At 39.4% G+C, this 19,859-nt stretch overlaps 1 protein-coding gene across 7 annotated transcripts in view; it reads left to right on the forward strand.

Annotated features, from left to right (window-relative positions):
- Positions 1-19,859, forward strand: part of FHIT (fragile histidine triad diadenosine triphosphatase) — a 1,117,930-nt gene that overhangs the window by 49,507 nt on the left and 1,048,564 nt on the right. For all 7 annotated transcript variants that reach the window (XM_075005823.1, XM_075005820.1, XM_075005819.1 and 4 more), the window contains exon 2: positions 3,103-3,151. The gene's annotated coding sequence lies outside the window, so the exon portion shown is untranslated. The remainder of the gene's footprint in view (positions 1-3,102; positions 3,152-19,859) is intronic.

Raw genomic sequence — 19,859 nt, forward strand, 5'->3', positions numbered from 1 at the left:
GCATGAGATAGTGATGTGCAACACGAGATCCCAACAAAAGGACTGTAGGAAGTGGATGTAGCGATTGAATGATGGGAAGTCCAAGAACATGATAGATATGATAAGAAGAACATGGATAACATCAATACAGCAGTGCTGAACTTTTCAAGGAGTGGATATAGACTCAGACAATAGTCTAATGTTTGCAGATGTCAAGATAAAACTCAAAAGAAAAATGTAAGACACAGTTTAAGAAAAGAAGAGATGGTGAGGCTATGGGAGGAAGGAACAGGGAGTGCTTACAGAACAGCACTTAACAAGAAGATTAAAAATATAGCCACAGAGAAAGACCTAGATAAGAGAGTTGCAGGGATAGCCATTGATATAGAAGAGGCAATTGAACAGACTGTACCAGAAGAAGATCAATAAGAAGTGGATTACCCAGGACACACTGGAGTTGGTTCAAGAGAAGAGAGCTCTGAAGATCAGAAGAGATGTTTCTGAGATGGCAGAACAGCAATATAAGATAAAATGCAGTGAGGTAAGGAAAGCAGCCAGAAAGGATAAGGAGAAATGGTTAGAGGAGCAATGTGAAGATATAGAGAGGTATTACGGCGAATGTGAGACCAGGGAAGTGTATTTTCTTTTAATGGAGATATTTATATGCTGAAAACAAATAACTTCTCAGATTTCTTGATAAACTAAATAGATAGGCCCCCTTTGAGATGTTTCACTCAACATTATTTTCTGTCGACTTTGAGCATTTTTTTGTCTTTTTTGCAACCTTTCCAGTTTTTCAACATCTGGACGCCAGAGCTATATATAGTACTCCACTGTTGGTCTCACCAAAGCCTTAATTTTGCCACTGAATGCTATTCAATGGGTATTACATCTGCATATCTGAGTTGAGATTTGAGTGGTTTTGCGGTTAAACTGCTGTGCCAATGAGGATGGATAACTGTGCTATTTCAGGTCTTCTAAATACTTAGGTCAATTTTTTTCTTCTGGATGCAGGTAGTCTTTTTGTCTGCCTAAGCAGGTAGGATGGAGGGTATTTAGCTAGATGCAGGTTTGACTTTGAACACCACCTGTTACTCAAACCTCAGATGTAGTATCCAGAAGGATCTATACCTACGTAGGTTTGTACAACGTGCGGTATCAGGTGGCATCTTTGTGCATTTGTAGAATCCCAGCTCTGAGGGATTGAGATTAGTTGAGGAGATTAGCTTCCTTCTAGTTGAGGAGATTAGCTTCTTTGTTAATCAGAGGATGTCTTTAGAAAAATGAAGTTCTGAAAGAGGATTGTTTAATGAAAGAGAGGAGTTTTAGCTTTTTGAAACATTCCTAAATCCTAACAGAGATATGGGAGTAGAACAGGAAGGTAATATATGGAGTAAAATTAACAAACTATTTAAAATTCAATTATAATCTTTTCAGTTTTAATCTGTCATTTGGAAATTTATATTGATTTATCAGACACAATAACATTTCCCTGATATTTTATCATACAAGGTAAAAGCTAAAGAAACTGCATGTTAAATTTCCATGGCCACTTACATTACAATGGTAGAGTTTGACTCACTTCTGGTTCTTATATGTATGGTGTTCTTCTGAAAAAGTTTGAAAAAAAAACACATGCTAGTTCTCCCCTTTCCTCATGCACAATGAGTGGGCATTGTACTTCCACTTTTGAGCGTCACATGCGGCTCACTGGGATATGTGTAGTTGTTCCCCTCCAGTAATGCAGAACAACTTTTCTGTAAATGTATAAGAAACCAAAATTGGAGAGAACACTTTTGTCTTGGGCTTTCCTTCCTGCTGCAAGCTTTCTGCTATATCTCTATGTGAATTTGGCTCATAAAATAATAGTGAGAGAAGTGTTTTATCAGTGGTTTCTTGTTTCTACATAAGTAAAATGTAATTACTAATTATCATTGCCATCAACAGCCATGGGCTCAGTGCCCGTTGGTGTCTGAAGTCTCTCCCACTATTGCTTTTCATCTTTCCCTGTCCAATGTGGAGTAGCTCAGTTTCTGTAGACCAACTCTGCACCAATCTACTATATCATCTACCCATTCTCTGTGGAGTCTGCCTCTCCTATTTGAACCGTCCATTATGCTGAATACCAAGGTCTTGGTTTTTCATTGGTTCCCAAACTTTTCAGCATTACATCCCTATTTTGACTTTTGAGAAACCCTCATGCCCTGCCCCTCTTTTTTACCATAATCCAACCCCCCTTTTAACAAAATATTCAATTCCTAATGTAAAATAAACACAAACACTTGATATAAAAATGTTATTTAAAATTAAAAATAAGTACAAATTATTTTTCTTGGCCCCTTGTGGGCCCGCGTCAGCTGCCCATCTGCCTGAGCCCTGCACTGCCAGAGCCACCTGTCTGAGCCAACCAAGCCCCATGCCACCAGCCTCTGGGGCCAGTCAGCTGCCCACCTGCCCAGTGCCAGGGCCAGCTGCCTACCCACCAGCTTCTCCAGCCACACCTCTATTCCCCATGCTGCCAGGGCCAGCCGCCCACCTGCCAGCCACCCCAGCAGCCCAAGCCAGCCGCCCTCCCACCAGCTGCCCAAGCCCTGAGCTGCTGGGGTCAGTCATCAGCCCAAGCTACCTGAGCCCCCTGATGCTGGGGCCAGCCACCCAAGCATCACTAGACCCGCAAGCTGGCTGCCCAAGCCACACGAGCCCCCCCCAGTCCCTACCCTCCCCCAAAGCCAGGCACCACCAGCTCCCCACTCTCATCCTCTCCCTCTCCCCTGAGCCAGGCATCCCCAGCCCCCCATCTTAACCTCATCCTCCCCCTCTACTCCCCAACCCACACTCATTCAACCTTTGCAGGAGACAGCTAGCCCCACGTTGGTCTTCACCTGCTGCCTGCTTTTTATAGAGGCTGCGCTGAGTCACCCACGTAAAATGGCAGGGGCTGAGAGCCAGTAGCAAAGGCCAGCTTTTTCTTTAGATAGGGGGAATGCTGGGGGGAGTGGGGGGCTGGGTCACCTTGCATCCCCCCCAGAAGTTCTTCATGCCCCCCAATTTGGGAAACCATGCACTAAACATTCTTTCTTCAATGACAGACAGGTCAATGCTTTGTTTTTTATCTTTTTGTAGCTTTGAAGTACAGCAAAGAAGTGAAATCCATTGAGAATAGTCTGTAAAGGTGAGTGTATTTATTACATTGCATTGACAAACATTGCCTTACAACATTGATTTTTCTTTTATTTAGGGATTTAAGTGTTTAAAGATGTATCTGACAGGACAACTTCTTTAACCACTTCGATATCCTATCACACAAAAAATGCTGAACAATAGTTAGAAGGGAAATGTAAGCAAACAAGTTGATGTGCTGAGGATGGCCATATCTTAGCACATGATAGGTGACGTGTGCTTTGTTCACAGTGATTAAGGTATTCTAGTGTAGTAGCTCTGTTTCTCTGATTAATATTAGGTGTGACTTAAAAACAGTGGTATGGTTACAGGTCCACAGCTGAATAAAGCCCACTGGCAAAATAAAAAAACATTTAAAACAGAATGTAGAGTGGCAGTTTAACCGTGTAGTATTAAATTTATTATGATAGTTGTGCAAGAGTATGCATCAGACAGCTCTTCAGAAAGTAGGAAGTTATCTGACAGGCTTAGGTGCAAAGTCCTTACTTTGTCACTTGGTTTTAAGTAGTTAAAAAGCTGAATTTGAAGTAATGGTACAATGTTAGTCTTGTTTCAGCTTTTCAGTAGCTTTCTTTGAAGAAAATGTTTCTCCCATTGATAGGTGTATTAAAAGTATGCATCTCAATTGCTCTTTCATTCTTACTTGAACTGGAAATAGTTCGTGCAGCAAAGTAATTGAACAATAAATTGTGGTCTGTGATAGGAACTGCTTTCATCAAGTGACTTCGCTGGATAGTTTAAAATAGCCTATAAGCTTGTACTTGGTTTCAAAAATAGTTATCTTTTAATTTTGAGATCTTCTGTTGTCAGTTTCATATGAGCTGATGGTAAAAACTGTGATTAAAAAAATCAGTCTGCAACATAAAAGGCAGATTTAGAAATTTAAGATGGTCACATTATAAAGTGAGATTTAAAATATTATTGTCTTGCAGCATTGTCAATTGTAAACTACTGTGGTCAATTGTTAAAACATTTGTGCAATAATAACATTTCATAATATAGAAAAATGGACGTATATTATGGTATATATAGTATGAGTGAAATTTAGTACCTTTTCTGAGCACGTTAACATTTTATGATATGGTAAATTGTTTTTTCATGTTTATCTGTGTAGTTCACTATTTACAGTTAGCCAAAAAACTGGAACGAATATTTATCTGATGATAAAAGTATTTTGTAAAAGGAAAACTTTTTAGGTGGAAAAAAAATCTGTTCTTACTTATATATGTCAGCTGCAATTTATGGCTTATAGCTGCTTGCACCTGCTTAATCTTCTGTTTGTTAAGCAAATGCTGTATATAGGTACCTTGGAGGCAGCTGCTGTATCACAAGTGATAAATGACCTCTGAACTAAACAGCTGTGCTTTAATCCTTTGTATATCTTTCTTTAGGGTTATAAGATGAGGACTGGTAATATGGTAAGAGAGATGGAAGCCAAGTTAACTTATCTTCCTCAGTTGCTTATGTGCCTCTTGATCTTCCTTGTATTATTATCATACCCCTCAGCTGACTCTTCACCACAGAGCTGGTCTGACCTAGGTGCCAAGCAGACAATTCCATTTGTTACTACTATATTTCTGAGCTGCCAAAGCTTTTCTGCTTCTTGGAGGCTGAGCAGGTAGGAAGAAAGGTTTCTTGTAAGAGAAGGAAAGTGACTAGATGAGCCTAAGTGTGAGCCATCAAATCTTTCTCCACACCTTTTTAGGCACTTCCTATTAACGAAGCACCCCCTTGTTACTTCTGCTATAACCTAGAAAACTATCTATAGATAATGTAAATCATAGAACCATATGGCTGAAGAGGTTATCTAGTCCAGGCTCCTGTACTGAGTGAGGCAGGACCAAGTAAACCTAGACCATTTCTGTCAGGTGTTTGTCTTACTAGTTCTTGAAACCCACCATTGATAGAGATTCCACAGCCTTTCCTGGAAACCTATGTCAGTGGTCAACTGCTCTTACAGTTAGAAGGTTTTCCCTCAAATCAGAATCTCTGGCTGCAGATTAAGCTAACTACTTCCAATCTTACCTTCAGTGCACATTGAAAACAATTGATTATGATCCTCTTGCCAAAAACGTTAAGGGCTATTATAGTCTTCTTTTTTCAAAACTAAAAATGTCCTGTTCTTTTAACTTTTCTTCAAACATCAAGTTTTCTAAATCTTTTGTCATTTTTGTTGCTGTGCTCTGGACTTTTTACCATATTTACACAACTTTGCAAATGTATGGTTCCCAGAGCTTGGCATATTACTGTAGCTGAGCAGCATGGGATTATTATTTCCCATGATGCAACACTCCTGTTAACACATCCTCTGATGATACTAGACTTTTTGTGACTACATCACATTTTTGGCTTCTACTGAATCTGTGATCTACTGTCCCCCCAGAACCTTTTTTCCAGTATTACAACTGCATAATCAATTATTCACCATTTTGTACTTGTGTATCTGAATTTCTTCCTTCCAAAAGTGGAGTTCTTAACATTATTGAATTCTGTCTTCTTGATTCCACACCAGTTCTCTCATTTGTCAAGATAATTTTGTATCTTTATCTTGTCCTCCAAATTGCTTGCAATACCTCTCACCTTTGCGTCATCCATAGATATAAGTGTACTTAACTCTCCGTTATCCAAATCTTTAGTGAAAATGTTGAATAGTACAAGACCGCCCAGGGTGATCTCTGCAGGGCCCCACTAAGACACTTCCTCCTGGTATTACTGAGAACCATTGATAACTCAGGCTATGGTTCTGCCACAGAAGTTGTGGATTCCTTGGCTGTCTGGCACCTCTGTGACTTCTTCTAGGGCGGTACTGGAGAAGCTGTTAGCCCCAGGCTGTTGGAGCTGTGAATTCTGGAACAGCTGAGTGGTGACCAGCTCTGTGGCCCTGGGTACACTGGCTGTCAGCCACTGGTGCTGTGGTTCCTGGCCCACTGGAACAATGTCTTGGATTGGGTCAGCTCGCCTTGGATTACAGCAGCAGCAGTCAGCCCCTGCCACAGGAGCAAGTGACAGGTCTGGAGCTGCTGCAAGCCTTCCTCCTCTCCACCTCAGGATATATTTAGTAAAGTTCAGGTCAGGTCAAGAATTTCTGTGAATTTCTGTTTATTGCCCATGGCCTGTCTGTGACGTTTACTAAAAATACCCACCACGGAATCATAGCTTTACTGATAACTTTTCCTCTGAGTATGGGTTGCCAACTAGTTGTGCACCTATCTAATATTAATTTAATCTAGACTTCATTTCCCTAATTTGCTTATCATGATGTTATGTGCGACTGCAAAATCTTGCTAAAATTCAAGCTATATCATGTTGATGGCTTCCCTACTATCCACTAATCCAGTAGTCCTGTCAAAAAAATAAAATTAAGTAGATCTCGCATGATTTTTCTTGACAAGTCCATGCTGGCTATTCCTTATATCCCTGTTATCTACAATGTGCTTACAAACTGATTGTTTAATAATTTGTTTCAGTACCTTCCCAGGTATAAATAAAATATTTAAGGCTGGCCAATGCCCTTGGGACAAAGGGCAGCTCTATACTGAGTTATTTTGCTGCTTCAGAACAATGCTATTCAGATGACTAATGCAGTGTAGCCAGAACAAAACTGGTGAGAGGAACTTTTCAGTGTTTTAAATCTATTGATTCCATTTTTTTGATCTTGCCAGTACCTTTCTTTTATCAGGCAAGTTATAGAGAATGAAATTTGGTTTGGGATTTTTAATACTGACACATAAAGTAAATTGTTTTAAAGACATAATGCCGTAATGATAGTATAATCCTGTCCATTTTAGGATCTCAAAGCATGTTACATTCTTATTAAACAAGCCTCAGAGCAATTGTATGAGATCTGCAGGTATTATAAGAAATATCCCCCAAAAGAAATACTTGCATCACAAATGCTGTATTTCTTGATTTTGTGTAATTTTTGTATGTTAATTTAAACCATTCATGCACTTGGTTTGCCATAAATAAATACTGATTGATAAAGAAGCGTTCGAGTAACTTGGCATTTTTACAGCACTTTCATTCAACAATATTGAAAGTTCTTTCTCTAAGTATACTGATGTCTATTATGAACAGGTGACTTGTTAGACCATGGTGTAGGTTAGGGGTGCACAAAATGGGGTGTGTGCGGAATTTCATAAGGGGGGTGCAGCACGATCCACTTCTGGGTCTTAGGCTTATCCATCGTATTAAAGATGTTGAAATATTACTGTTTTTATGTATGTGTATTCACATTTATATTCCAGTTAGTAAAGTTTTTACAGTCTACATACTAATTTTCTTACATGTGCCAGAAGGGTTTTTTTCATATGAACATAACCAAAATTTCCATTGGTTTGGATTACATTGGACAGTTTGAGTGGGGGAACTCTGCTAACTGCAGGGACAAAAAGTAGGCCCAGTGCAAAAAGCTTCCTCACACCTGGTATAGGTCATGGGTGTCTGAGTTGTGGAATCTGTGCAAGATGTGTCCATGGACTCTCAGGTTCAAAGATGAATTACTATCTGCTCTCTGAGTGACATGATTTCTGGAAGGAAATCACATTTGAAGATAACACCAAACCCTTCCAGTGAACCAAATGTCTAAACTGGATGTTGGGGCTGCATCAGTGTTGGATTACTTTGATGATGTCTAAAAAGATGGATTCTGAAGCTGTACTTTGATGCCTCTCTGATAAATCAAAAGTATTGGTGCTAACAAGGCACATAGATACACAAATACTTTTCGTGTCTCAACATACTGTCCTGGGCTAGGCTTATGCCTTGTCAAGTGCTTAATAAGCCCTCAATACCTTAAAAGGATATGAATTATTTAGTGAGGGTTTATGCTATCTCCCTCCATTCCCACACGGATTCTCAAACTCTTGTTCGCACCAGTTTTGACAGGTGATCAAGCTCTGAATTCAAGGACAGTAAGTTGTTTTCATTATACTGTGTTGCTTTGGCTGTCTTCGAGTAGTGGTACAATTTATCTCTGGTCCAGTAGATTAATTTCACCCTTTAGTTCTCAGGATCTCTGTTTTACTGTGGGATTTGTATTTTAAAAACTCATTTTATCTTCAGCTATTTTATTTCTCAGTCCCTTTAAAGAATTGGTTTTCCCCCTATTTTCTTACCAAGGTGAGTATCACCTTATCTATTTATCAGACTACACTGTAATGTGTTTTTTTGTAACTTGTAGATTCATTCTTGGAGCTAAGCAATGGGATTTAGTAGATAAGTCAGTTGCCAGGTGAACTCCTGAGATGAACAGGAGCAGCAACAAGCATTTTCAGAAAGAGCAGTGAAATTCTTTTTCAGTAGGTATGATTCTACACTCAGAACTGTGACCAACAATAAACAAGTGTTTGTGACCTAAAACAGTGGTGCCATTTTTTTTTATGCTAGAAGCTGTTTTATCTGTGGGAAGTTCATGCTGGTGGATATTCTGAAAGAAAAGATTGGAGATCTGGAAATAAAAATACAGATACTGTTCACCATCAGAGTGGTTGAGGAGATCTTGGACACCCACTCTGTACCCAATCTTCTCCTCCTTCTGGAACCTTTTCCTGCACCCTGAACCCCTCATTTTTGGCCTGAGCCTCTGCACCTCCCCCTGGGGCTGTATGTAGTCTGTGACTGATTTTTTTTTTTCCCCCCCAGGGCTCAGTGGCCACAATAGGAAAAAGGTTCCACACCTCTCAGCTATAGGAATCCTAGCAATGATATTGTTAATGGCAATGTCAATAACAATACAGAAAAGACAAAAGTGTTCAATCAGAATTTCCATTCTGTATTTTTGCATTAATATAATTTTATTAGTTCAGAGAGGTGTTAAATAGCAGCTACTAAAGTTAGGTATTATTCAGTCTAGACCTGCTGACTTAAAATGAGTTTTAAAACAGTGGCCTAGGAGCTCTGTTACAAACAATGTTACAGTTTAATAACTCTTGAAACACTGGGGAAGTTCCAGAGGATTGAAAGAAAAGTAATGCTATATCAATTTTTAAAAAGGCAGTCAGGTGACTCAATCAATTATAGACCTGTCAGTCTGATATCACTTCTGGTAAGAATAATGGAAAGGCTGATATAAGGCTCTATGTGGAAAATTGATTCTGGCAGATTAACAGTATCGTTTTTGACAAGTTCGGTTAATAAATGTAATAGTGTTGATATGATATATATTTAAACTTCTGTAAAGGATTGGATATGGTACCTCACGTTGTTTAGATTAAGAAATTAGAACAGTACATAATAAAAATTGAACACTTTCAGTGGCTCAAAAACTGGCTAACTGATAGATCCCCAAATATAACTGAAAAAGGAGAATTGTTACCAAGTGGATGTGATTCAACTCTATCTTGAAGCCTCTAAGGGTTCCATGCCAGTCCCAAGCCTGGACAAAGCAGGAGGGTTGGTGAGATGAGTACCGATGTGCTGACCGTGAAACAACAGGACGAATGAAATCTGATGCCAGTATGACTAAATGAGTCATCTAGGCAATGTGCTGATGATGATACTAATGGGCTACGTCTACACGAGCTCCAAACTTCGAAATGGCCATGCAAATGGCCATTTTGAAGTTTACTAATGAAGCGCTGAAATGCATATTCAGTGCTTCATTAGCATGCGGCGGCTGCGGCACTTTGAAATTGACGCGGCTCGCCGCCACGCCTCTCTTCCAGACGGGGCTCCTTTTCGAAAGGACCCCGCCTACTTCCAAGTCCCCTTATTCCCATGAGCTGATGGGAATAAGGGGACTTGGAAGTAGGCGGGGTCCTTTGGAAAAGGAGCCCCGTCTGGGCGAGACGCGCGGCAGCGAGGCGTGTCAATTTTGAAGTGCCGCGGCCGCCCGCATGCTAATGAAGCGCTGAATATGCATTTCAGCGCTTCATTAGTAAACTTCGAAATGGCCATTTTCATGGCCATTTCGAAGTTTGGGGCTCGTGTAGACATGGCCATGGAGAGACTAAGATTGCAGATAGAAGAACATCTAGCTGACAAGCAAGCAGGGTTCAGGAAAGATAGAAATACCATACAGCAGATATTGGCACTAAGATTGGTAGCTTAACGAAAGAACAAGATGATTTACACTTGCTTCATCGATTTTCAAAAAGTATTTGACAGTGTAGATCAGAAAGTGACTTGGATGGTATATGGAGTGGATAGCAGACTGATATGGTTGTTGGAAGATATCAGTGATAATGCAGAGGCAGTGGTGAGAGCATGCAGAGTTGGGAAATTGGTTTAGGATGAGTAGAGGTACAAGACAAGGAGATCTGATATTGCTGAGTATCTTCATCACGCAGCTAGAGAAAGTGATGGACAAGATCAAGGAAGAGGTAGAAGGGATACCTGTGCACGGGATAAAAATTAACTTGAGGTTTGTGGATGGTAGAGTTATCAATGAGGGAGATGAGGACAAGCTAGTGAAAATGGTGCAGGTACTAAACAACGAAGGGAAGCAGTACAAACTGATTATGAACATGGATAAAACAAAAACAATGGTATTTGGAGATAAGGAAATAGGAAGAAAGATCAGCGTAAGTGGGATTGAACTAGAGAATGTAGAGAAGTTCACATATCTGGGAGGCAACATAACGGCTACGTCTACATTAGCCAAAAACTTCGAAATGGCCATGCAAATGGCCATTTTGAAGTTTACTAATGAAGTGCTCAAATACATATTCAGCGCCTCATTAGCATGCGGGAGGCTGCGGCACTTCGAAATTGATGCGGCTCGCTGCCGCGTGGCTCATCCAGATGGGGCTCCTTTTCGAAAGGACCCCGGCTACTTTGAAGTCCCCTATCTGTGAGCAGATAGGAATAAGGGGACTTCGAAGTAGCCGGGGTCCTTTCGAAAAGGAGCCCCATCTGGATGAGCCGTGCAGCGGCGAGCCGCGTCAATTTCTATGTGCCGTGGCCTCCCGCATGCTAATAAGGTGCTGAATATGTATTTCAGCGCTTCATTAGTAAACATTGACATGGCCATTTTCATGGCCATTTTGAAGTTTTTGGCTAGTGTAGACATGGCCAACGTGATCTAGAGTGTAAGAAGGAAATAGCAATTAGAATAGCAAAAGCAAAAGTGCGTTTGAAGGCAATGGATAAGATCTAGAAAAACAAAGCGATTAGCTGAGGAATGAACCTGAGTGTCTTGAAAATGTGTGTATTCAGCAGCACGTTGTGTAGATGTGAGATGGGTGATGATAAAAAATTCAAAGAGAAGAATATTGGCATTTGAGAGGCGTTGTTATAGAAAGATCCTGAGAATAGGATGAATACAGAAGGTCACCAATGAGGAATTATATAAGAAGATAGAGCCAAAAGAGAACCTACTGTAGAAGGTTATACAACACAAGTTACAGCATTGGAATTGACTTATAAAGATGGAGGTCATAGTAAATAACCAGTTGAAAATGAAGTCCCAGTGCCATGTTGTTGCCAACAGGGGTAATGTGTTCTTTATTACCTTTGTATTTGACACCGAAGTGACTACTACTGAAATTCTATGTCCACTGTTGTTGGATGGTTGTTGAAAAATTAGAGGGGGGATCAGAAAAGATCCATTAGAATGATTAAAAGGACTGGGAAATGTGCCCGATAATGAAAGATTCAAGGAGCTCAGACTGTGTAGCTTAGGGCGAGACAGTTAGGGCATGAACTGATCGCTGTCAACATGAATCTACACATTGAACAAATAGATTGAAGAGTCTTCTGTTATCATATAGCAGGTATTACAAGAGCTAATGAAGAGTAAAAGAGAGGTAGCTGTGTTAGTCTGTATTCTAACAAAACAAAACATCAGTAATGTGTCACTTTAAAGATTAACAAAATGATTTATTCGGAGATCAGCTTTCATGGTACAGACCCACTTCTTCAGCCCAATAGGCTATTGATAGACATGGCTATTGATCTGATGAAGTGTGTCTGTCCCACAAAAGTTCATCACTGAATAAATCATTTTGTTAGTCTTGAAAGTGCTACATTACTGCTGCCTTGTTTTGTAAGATCTAATGACTGGAATTTCAAGCGAGACAAATTCAGACTGGAATTAAGGCACAAATAAATTGCTATTGGGACAAGTCTAGTTAACAAGAGTTGTGGTCTTTCCCATCACTGGAAATGTTTTTCTAAAATATGTGCTTTACTTCAAAACGGAAATGTCCTGTGGCGTATATTATGCGGAAGGTCAAACTAGAGGATCACAGTGATCCCTTCTGGTCTTCTTTGCAATAGAACCGAGTCTCCAGGGCTATGTCTACACTAGAGTGATCTGGAGACAGAAATTACTGTCAGAAGATATCTTCCAACAAAACTTCTGTCAACAGAGTGCGTCTACACACAAACGCAGATTGAAAAAGCGATCCACTCTGTCAACAGAATGTGGACGAATAGCTTGGCCCTCTCAACAGAATGGTTGACCAGAAGCATAGCAGATAGGGCTGCCTGGTGTCCCAGAAGCCCTGTCTGTTGACAGAAGGCGCCCGGACTGTTCACGCAGGTTTTTTGTCAACAGGTTCGGTCAGGAAAGGCATTCTGCCTTGTGGGGGAGAGACAGAAGGCTGTCAACAAAAGTGCTGAGTTGTGTCGACAGAATGCATTTCCAGTTTGGAGACACTGTGGGCTTTGTCAACAAAACTGCTGTTTTGTCAAATAAACTCAGTAGTATAGATGTAGTGCAGGAGTGTGGATCTACTGCAGAGCAATTGTATGTGAAGAAATGAAAAATGCTTGCCTATTCTTTTTCTTTGTATGATTCTTTTTTACTTTTGTATCATTTGCGTGTTCTTGTCACTGGTTGGGTATCTTATGGTATTTCCCCATACCAATTAATTGTTCCTAATCTGTTTGTAGGCTTTTCTTTAGAAAAGTGATTGCTATAATTACACAACAGAAGAAGCACATGCTTATTTTGGAGTCCAATCACGATACTTGTGGGTGTGTTTATATCAAAAGGTAAATACTTCCAGAGAAGAATTAGAAGTAATATGCTCTTGTAATGAAAACTGCAATACAGGCTGCCTCTACTAGATTTCTTAAACAGACACTTTAAAGCATACACAGAGTTTCTAGGATAATTTTCTTTACTTGAAGTCAACCTTTATGAGGCAAAATATTTTTCTTACTTCCCAGGATGAGTAGTATAAGATAGACATGGATATATAAGTATATATTTTCAAAGACTAATTGTATTAATACACTGGATTTAATTCTTTTAAAAATTCTTAAGTAGTAGCTGACTTAACATGATGCATAGTGAGGTATATGCAAATACACTATGGCAGTGTCAAACCCGATGTTATTAATGTGTCTAAATGAACTAGTTGTTTATATTTATGGAATGCCAGTCATATTATCTTATCACCAGTACAATTCAAAAATGATTCTTGAGTAAGGGTAATGTGCTGTTGATAAGATCAAATTTATCTTGTGGTATTGATCAAATTTAGGTTCCCTCTTACTAAACACAATCAGTAAGCCATTAGCATCTCCAATAAATTGTTACACTTTAAAGGTCAATCCAGCCCTTATGGACAGTTTTGCTTTTCCTGATGAAAGGAAATGCAAGCAAGCCAAGTTGCTTTGCTTCATCTTGACCCTAGCTCTGAATGAATCCAAAAATGCTACCAAAAGGAAGCTTATAAACACATGCTGCACAGAAGGGAAAAAAAAGTCATGTCTACCTAATCCTTTTCCTGAAGGGGAGAAAAAGTGTTTATTTTTGATTTGAGAATTGGGGGATAAGATGTATGAAACCTGATCAAGAATTCTTTCACTCTCCCAATGAAAATATTAAGTCAAAATTTGTGTTTTGCTTTTTCCAAAATGTGTTCTCTGAAGTGTGCCAGTAAGGGAATCTACCTGTCCTAGACCCAATCAAAACAGCATGCTTGTCTCTAAATTATTTTTTCTGGAACACACATCTTTCATATTCAATGACAAAGCATTGCTTAAAAGCAGTTGTTTTTCCAAAACTCTTGCTTTTGGGATGAAGGATTTAAAGACTACCGGATTTTCTGAGTACAAAATGGAGACCTGTACCACAAAAAGGCTCTGTGCTGTCTTTAGCCAACTCCAGCAGCAGTAATGGTGGTAGAGGAGTTGTGCTGTGGCCTGAGAGCAGTATTGTATATGGCTTTCAATCCTATCGATAATATGGGCAGGGAAACAATTCTAACATAGAGCTCAAATGTAAAAGCACTTGGAAAACAGCAGATTCCCCTCACCGTAAGTACATTCCTTCAGATATTAAGACAGCAATTTTTCATGCCTTGCTGCCAGCATAGAGATTTTTCATATAGTGTGGTGACTGGAAAAAAGAAATTACACAATAGTAGCTGTACTTGCCTTGGCAAGGTTCCTTGGTACAGTAACTTAGAACATTATATGGTTGTAAGAGTTCTCTCCATTTCTAGTGGGTATTTCTTTAGGTATCACTACGAAGGATTGTCTATGAAAGAAAATGTAAGACTGAAGAAAAATGGTCAAAGTCTAAAAGTACATGTGTTGATATGATGCACTCACCACACATGCACACTTAGAATTAATTGATTAGTTAATGACATAATCCTTCCCTCTGCTTATCAGTTATAATGGTCTGTTTTTATACTCCTAGATTTAATACTTCAAGTGCAGTGGGCTGATTTTGCAGTCACACATGGTGATTTTTCATCTTTAATATATATATATCTATATATCAATATAGATAGATTAAAATTGGTGAGTGCTGAATCATTTTCTTTGAGCTTGATAATGGGGAGAAGTGACTTTTGTCACAGATGCTGGCACATAATACATATTGTCATTTAGCTACAATAGGAGAAAGATAATTCCCAAGAAAGAAAGATTCATGGGTATGTACATCTGGACTCTTCTCCATATTTTGGAGTCAAATGATGTAAATAATGGACACACTTCTGAGAGAACTAAGATACTTGTCCCTCCTAGGCACAGAGTGAGATTTTTTCTTTTTGACCACTAGTACAGAACAAATGGATAACTATACTTGAGTCTTAATTAATCATGCTTGCAAAAATATCTGCGTCATGATTTTAGAATTCACTCTCTCAGACTGCTCAAGATTAATGTGGTATACTGCTTGAAAGCTGAGGTTACAATTTTCAGATTGCATATAACATTGGTTCTAGCTTAGCTTTACACACTATTTGGACAGTAGCTTCCAAAACCATGTCAGAATTTAAATGGAAATAGGGGATAGCAGAAAAGAAGAAAGTAATCAAACTACATGATTTTAAAGTCCAGTGTATCCTCAAGGCAGATCTAACATAAGATGTCTTTATTTCTTAAAACTGTAATAAAATGCTCATTTCTAATCCAAGAGGGTCAGAGGATACTAGAAATTGAACCTAATGTTCAAGTGAGTCCTAATGCCAAGACTAATGTTCTGTGGGTATAGCAGTGTTTGTTGGGTGGGGTGAAGATGTTGGCCCAAAACATACATGTGATCATTTTGTGGACTTTGCCTGCTAAATAAAATAAAGTAGGAAGATGCACAGCTATCAGGATGGAAAAGAATTTTCAGCTTTATACTGTCTAACATTTATTTTTAGCAGATGTGGTGCAATAATGAATGCCTGCAATTCATCAATTAATCTGGAAGTACAGTTTTAAAATGCAAGGCAATATATTATTATTTCAAAATTCTGTAGCTGTTCTTTTTGTGTAATATCTGCAACTCCTGCTTTATCTTAGAAGTTGAAATGTATGGTTACTTGATTTTAATGTTGAAATACTGCAGCAAATATTCATTGAATTATTCTTCTTTGGATGACAGAACATATTTATAATGTCTTGATGTCAAACACATTTTCTCATCGCGCAGTATACCAGGTTCCAAATCTGAAGATAGGCATTGGTTTTTAAGAGCCCGTTTTAGAGATTAGCTTAAACTCAGTACACCAACCTCCCATTTTTCAAGCAGAAAAGAATAATTTCAATAAATATCCTTCCACACGAATAGAATGCCGGCAAGATTTTTATAGGCTGAAGGTGGCACAGAAAGATGTAGTATTTTAATGCTAGTAAGCACAACATCATTTTTCAATGTCCTTCTGATGACAATCTTGTTATTAAGTTGTCAGAGGTTTTTGACAAAATGTAGTGTTGGGCTACCTAATTAGATTGCTTCAAAGCCCATTGGGGATGCTGATACTTTTCTAATAATTTTTGGCCTAGGTTTTTCTCATTAAAGACAAACTTATCAGTCTTGTGAGAAATGTTTGGTGTTCATATTCACTGTGCTAAACATGAAAAATCCACTAATGCCTGATGTGTCAGCAGAGTACTCTCTACACTGGAAGTAGCATATGTCTGCAAATTATATCTTCTGTGTAGAAATGCCCACATGATTTTTAGTCTGTAAGTAATTTATACAAAAATGAGATTTATTTCTCTTTTTAATTCAAATCTCTTAACTAGTTTTTATTTTTAAAGACCAGTCATGAAAGTGAAGTCTGAAAGAGGTTGCACTTCTCAAAATGAAAGATAGAAATATTTTTGGACCTGCTTATTAAGATTGTAAAAAGTAAATGATTATATAAAGAAAAACACTGTGTTTCTTGTGAATATCATCAGACTAGAAAAATACATAGCACCTCCAGTTTTCCCCCTGTGCAATACCTAGCAGGCTCAACCCTGGGTCTTCATCTGCCTTTTACAACTTGGAAACACTTAAACAGGAGGACACCCAAAGCTGGGCTCAAAACCAAATTCCCTGTTACATTCTCAGTGGTTGTATCAATCATTAGGCATGAGAGGTCAAGCTGCTATTTTAAAAAGGTTTTGATATATTCAACTACAGTTTAGAAAAAATGGCAATATAATCCACATTAGGTAACTTACATATTTTGACATCTATTTATTTAAAATACTTACAGAGGATTAACCACTGAAATGCGTTATTCCATTGGCAAGAGGCTTTTTGGCAGGAGCAGGACCAGGGACAGCATACATTACTGCAGATGTGACGTGTTTAAATTAAATCAAACAGAAAGATTCTCTGGCAAGAGGTTAATAATGCCAATCAATAAAAAAGACATTCTTTATCAAACGTTTCTGAAATTACAGTTTTAAACTCTCAGTACAGATCAAATAAAGAGATCCGTTCCAATTCCATCTTTCAATATTGTATTCTATTGACATAAAAAGCTGGTCTCATTCACTGAAAATTCCATTTTACAGTTAAAAGTTTCTTTAGAGTTGCACAAGTGAAGCATTCTTTTAGCTGAAATTTCAAACCTCATTTGTGTGCTTAACACACCCATGCTAGGGATTCATAATGCCTTCCTTTTTGAAAATATAATTCTGTGTTGTAAACACTCAAGCTACTGAAAATATGTTTTCGAAAAATCAAAATGTTTATTAAATTTGATACCTGCTTTTAGATTTTTTAATTATTGTGTCTTTTGACTTTTCTGATGATAATGTTAATATTAGAACCAGACCAAGAAGGGATGCCCAACAGACATTGCTCCAGCTGCCATTTTGGAACTCTGTGGTTGATATGTCTTCCTTCTACATTCCCCTATTTACTAGTGCTAGTTTCTACTTACTGGAAGAGTCACAGTAAGATAGGCTGATGTGGGAATCGTATCGTGAAGGTGAATGATAGGGAAGTCCGTGTAGAACCAATACTGGATTCTTTGCAAGAGAGCAAGTAAATGCAGCTTTTTCTCATCTTTGTCTTCGTAAATGTTTTGGGGTTTTTTTTTCCTTCCACTAAATGTTCTCTCATTAATGTTGAAAACCAGCAACTGGCCTTAGTAGCTATTTATTCTAGTTGTATTAAATATCAATATTCTAAATATTTTCTACTGTACATTGTGGAGGATAATTCTTACCTTAATGTACACACACAATGTAGCTGAAGTTCTGGTGAATCAGAGAAGCCTGTGCTAACCACCAGCATGCTATGTTACCTAAAATATCCCAGCGGTGGCTATTAAGAGGTTTCACTGTATTTCATTGGTTTAAATGAATTTTTATACTGAGGCCTATAAATATATAAATAAAAATTCTTTTGTGTGTTAAATTATGCACAAGTATTTGGGCAACCAAAACTACATCATATTAATTTTCCTTCAGCATTCTGAAAGTAACAAAAACAATAAGGAGTCCTGTGGCATTGTATAGACTAATAGATATGTTGGAGCATAAGTGGATGAATCGGGTCTTTGCCCACAAATGCTCTTGCTCCAAAATATCTGTTAGTCAGTAAAGTGCCATAGGACTTCTTGTTTTTGCAGATACAGACTAACACAGCTACCCCTCTGATACTTGAAAGTACCATGTTTCCATTACATAGGAAATTATGGTTTTATTATTTTGCCTTAAGTTATATAATCAGTATATCATCTTAGATAGATCAGTATTTTTCTGTCATCTCACAGAGCTCCCATGTTTACATAAATTCTTCCAACATACTGCAGTATTTGTATCCTTGGTTGGTTATACCTTTGTAACTTTGGGTGATTTTATACTTTTCAAAGTTAAGTTGCAAATCAGTACAGTATTAACCCAAGGCAAATGCATGAGCATTACCTGGAATGGTAAGGATTCAAGCTTATTTCAAATGCTAATCAATAAGCTTTGAATTCAATTCTAAGGCTACATCTAAATGAGAGGGTTTTGCCAACAAAACCAGCCTTTTGTCAACAAAACATGAGAATGTCTACACACAAAATGTGTTTTGTTGGCAAAACTCATCATTTCTGCTGACAGCATTCTGCCTATCCAGGATGAGGAAGAATGCCTTTGTCGACAGTTTCTGTTGACAAAGAAGATGTATAGACACTCTGGGGGGCCCTTTTGTCAACAGAGGGGTCCTCTATGGCACTGGCCAGATGAACCTGTGGGGTGCTCTCTCAACTGCAAACACAGCTCTATGCTCTGTCTCTGGACACTTCTAAAGGTGCAGGGAGTCCCAGAAACCCCCACCACACTGCTAGCTCCACACCCTCTCAGCTACTCCCTGGGACACAGAACAATAGCAGAGGCCACCTGAGACTCCTCTGGTCCCTAATGAGACATGCCCATGAGGTCCCAGGACCCATCCTGGGGGGTCAAAGAAGCAGGCCCCCTCCTGGTCCAGGCCGCAGCTACTGGACCTCCTGGTCCTCAAGGTGAGCAGGCCATACTCTTGGACCCCATGGCCAAATGCCAGAGTGCCCCAGTGTAAAAGTTCTGTTTCCACGACCCCCATGTCCCTCTTTATTGGGTGGGCTGGGGGCGGTTGAGGGGGACAAGAGGAGGTGGTGTGGGGGATGGAGTAGGGCTGTGGACCCAAGGCCCCCACAGGAGGTGCCCCGGGGAGGGTCATTGGGGGCTGCAGGTGAAGCTCTCCTGTAGGGCCTCCCAGATGTGCACCCCATTCCTGTGCACCTGCTGGGCCAGAGTTGTACCCAGCTTACTCATAGGTGTCTCCACTGTCTGCCCCCTACCCCTGGAGGAAGGCCTCCCCTCCACAAGATTGCCAAGGGCGCAGCAGGTGGCCATGATATGAGGGACATTGTGCTCCCCCATGTCCATCCATGTCAGTAGGCCAATGGAACCTTGCCTTCAGGTGTCTGAAGATACACTCAACTTGCCTGAGTGTTTGGGTGAGGCGGATGTTGAACTGTTCCTGGGTGGAGTCCGGGAGGCTGGTGTATGGCTTCATGAGCCAGAGCATGAGTGGATAGGCTGCAATGCCCACCATG

The sequence above is a fragment of the Carettochelys insculpta genome, chromosome 11 (assembly GCF_033958435.1).
Source record: "Carettochelys insculpta isolate YL-2023 chromosome 11, ASM3395843v1, whole genome shotgun sequence".
Taxonomy (NCBI): domain Eukaryota; kingdom Metazoa; phylum Chordata; order Testudines; family Carettochelyidae; genus Carettochelys; species Carettochelys insculpta.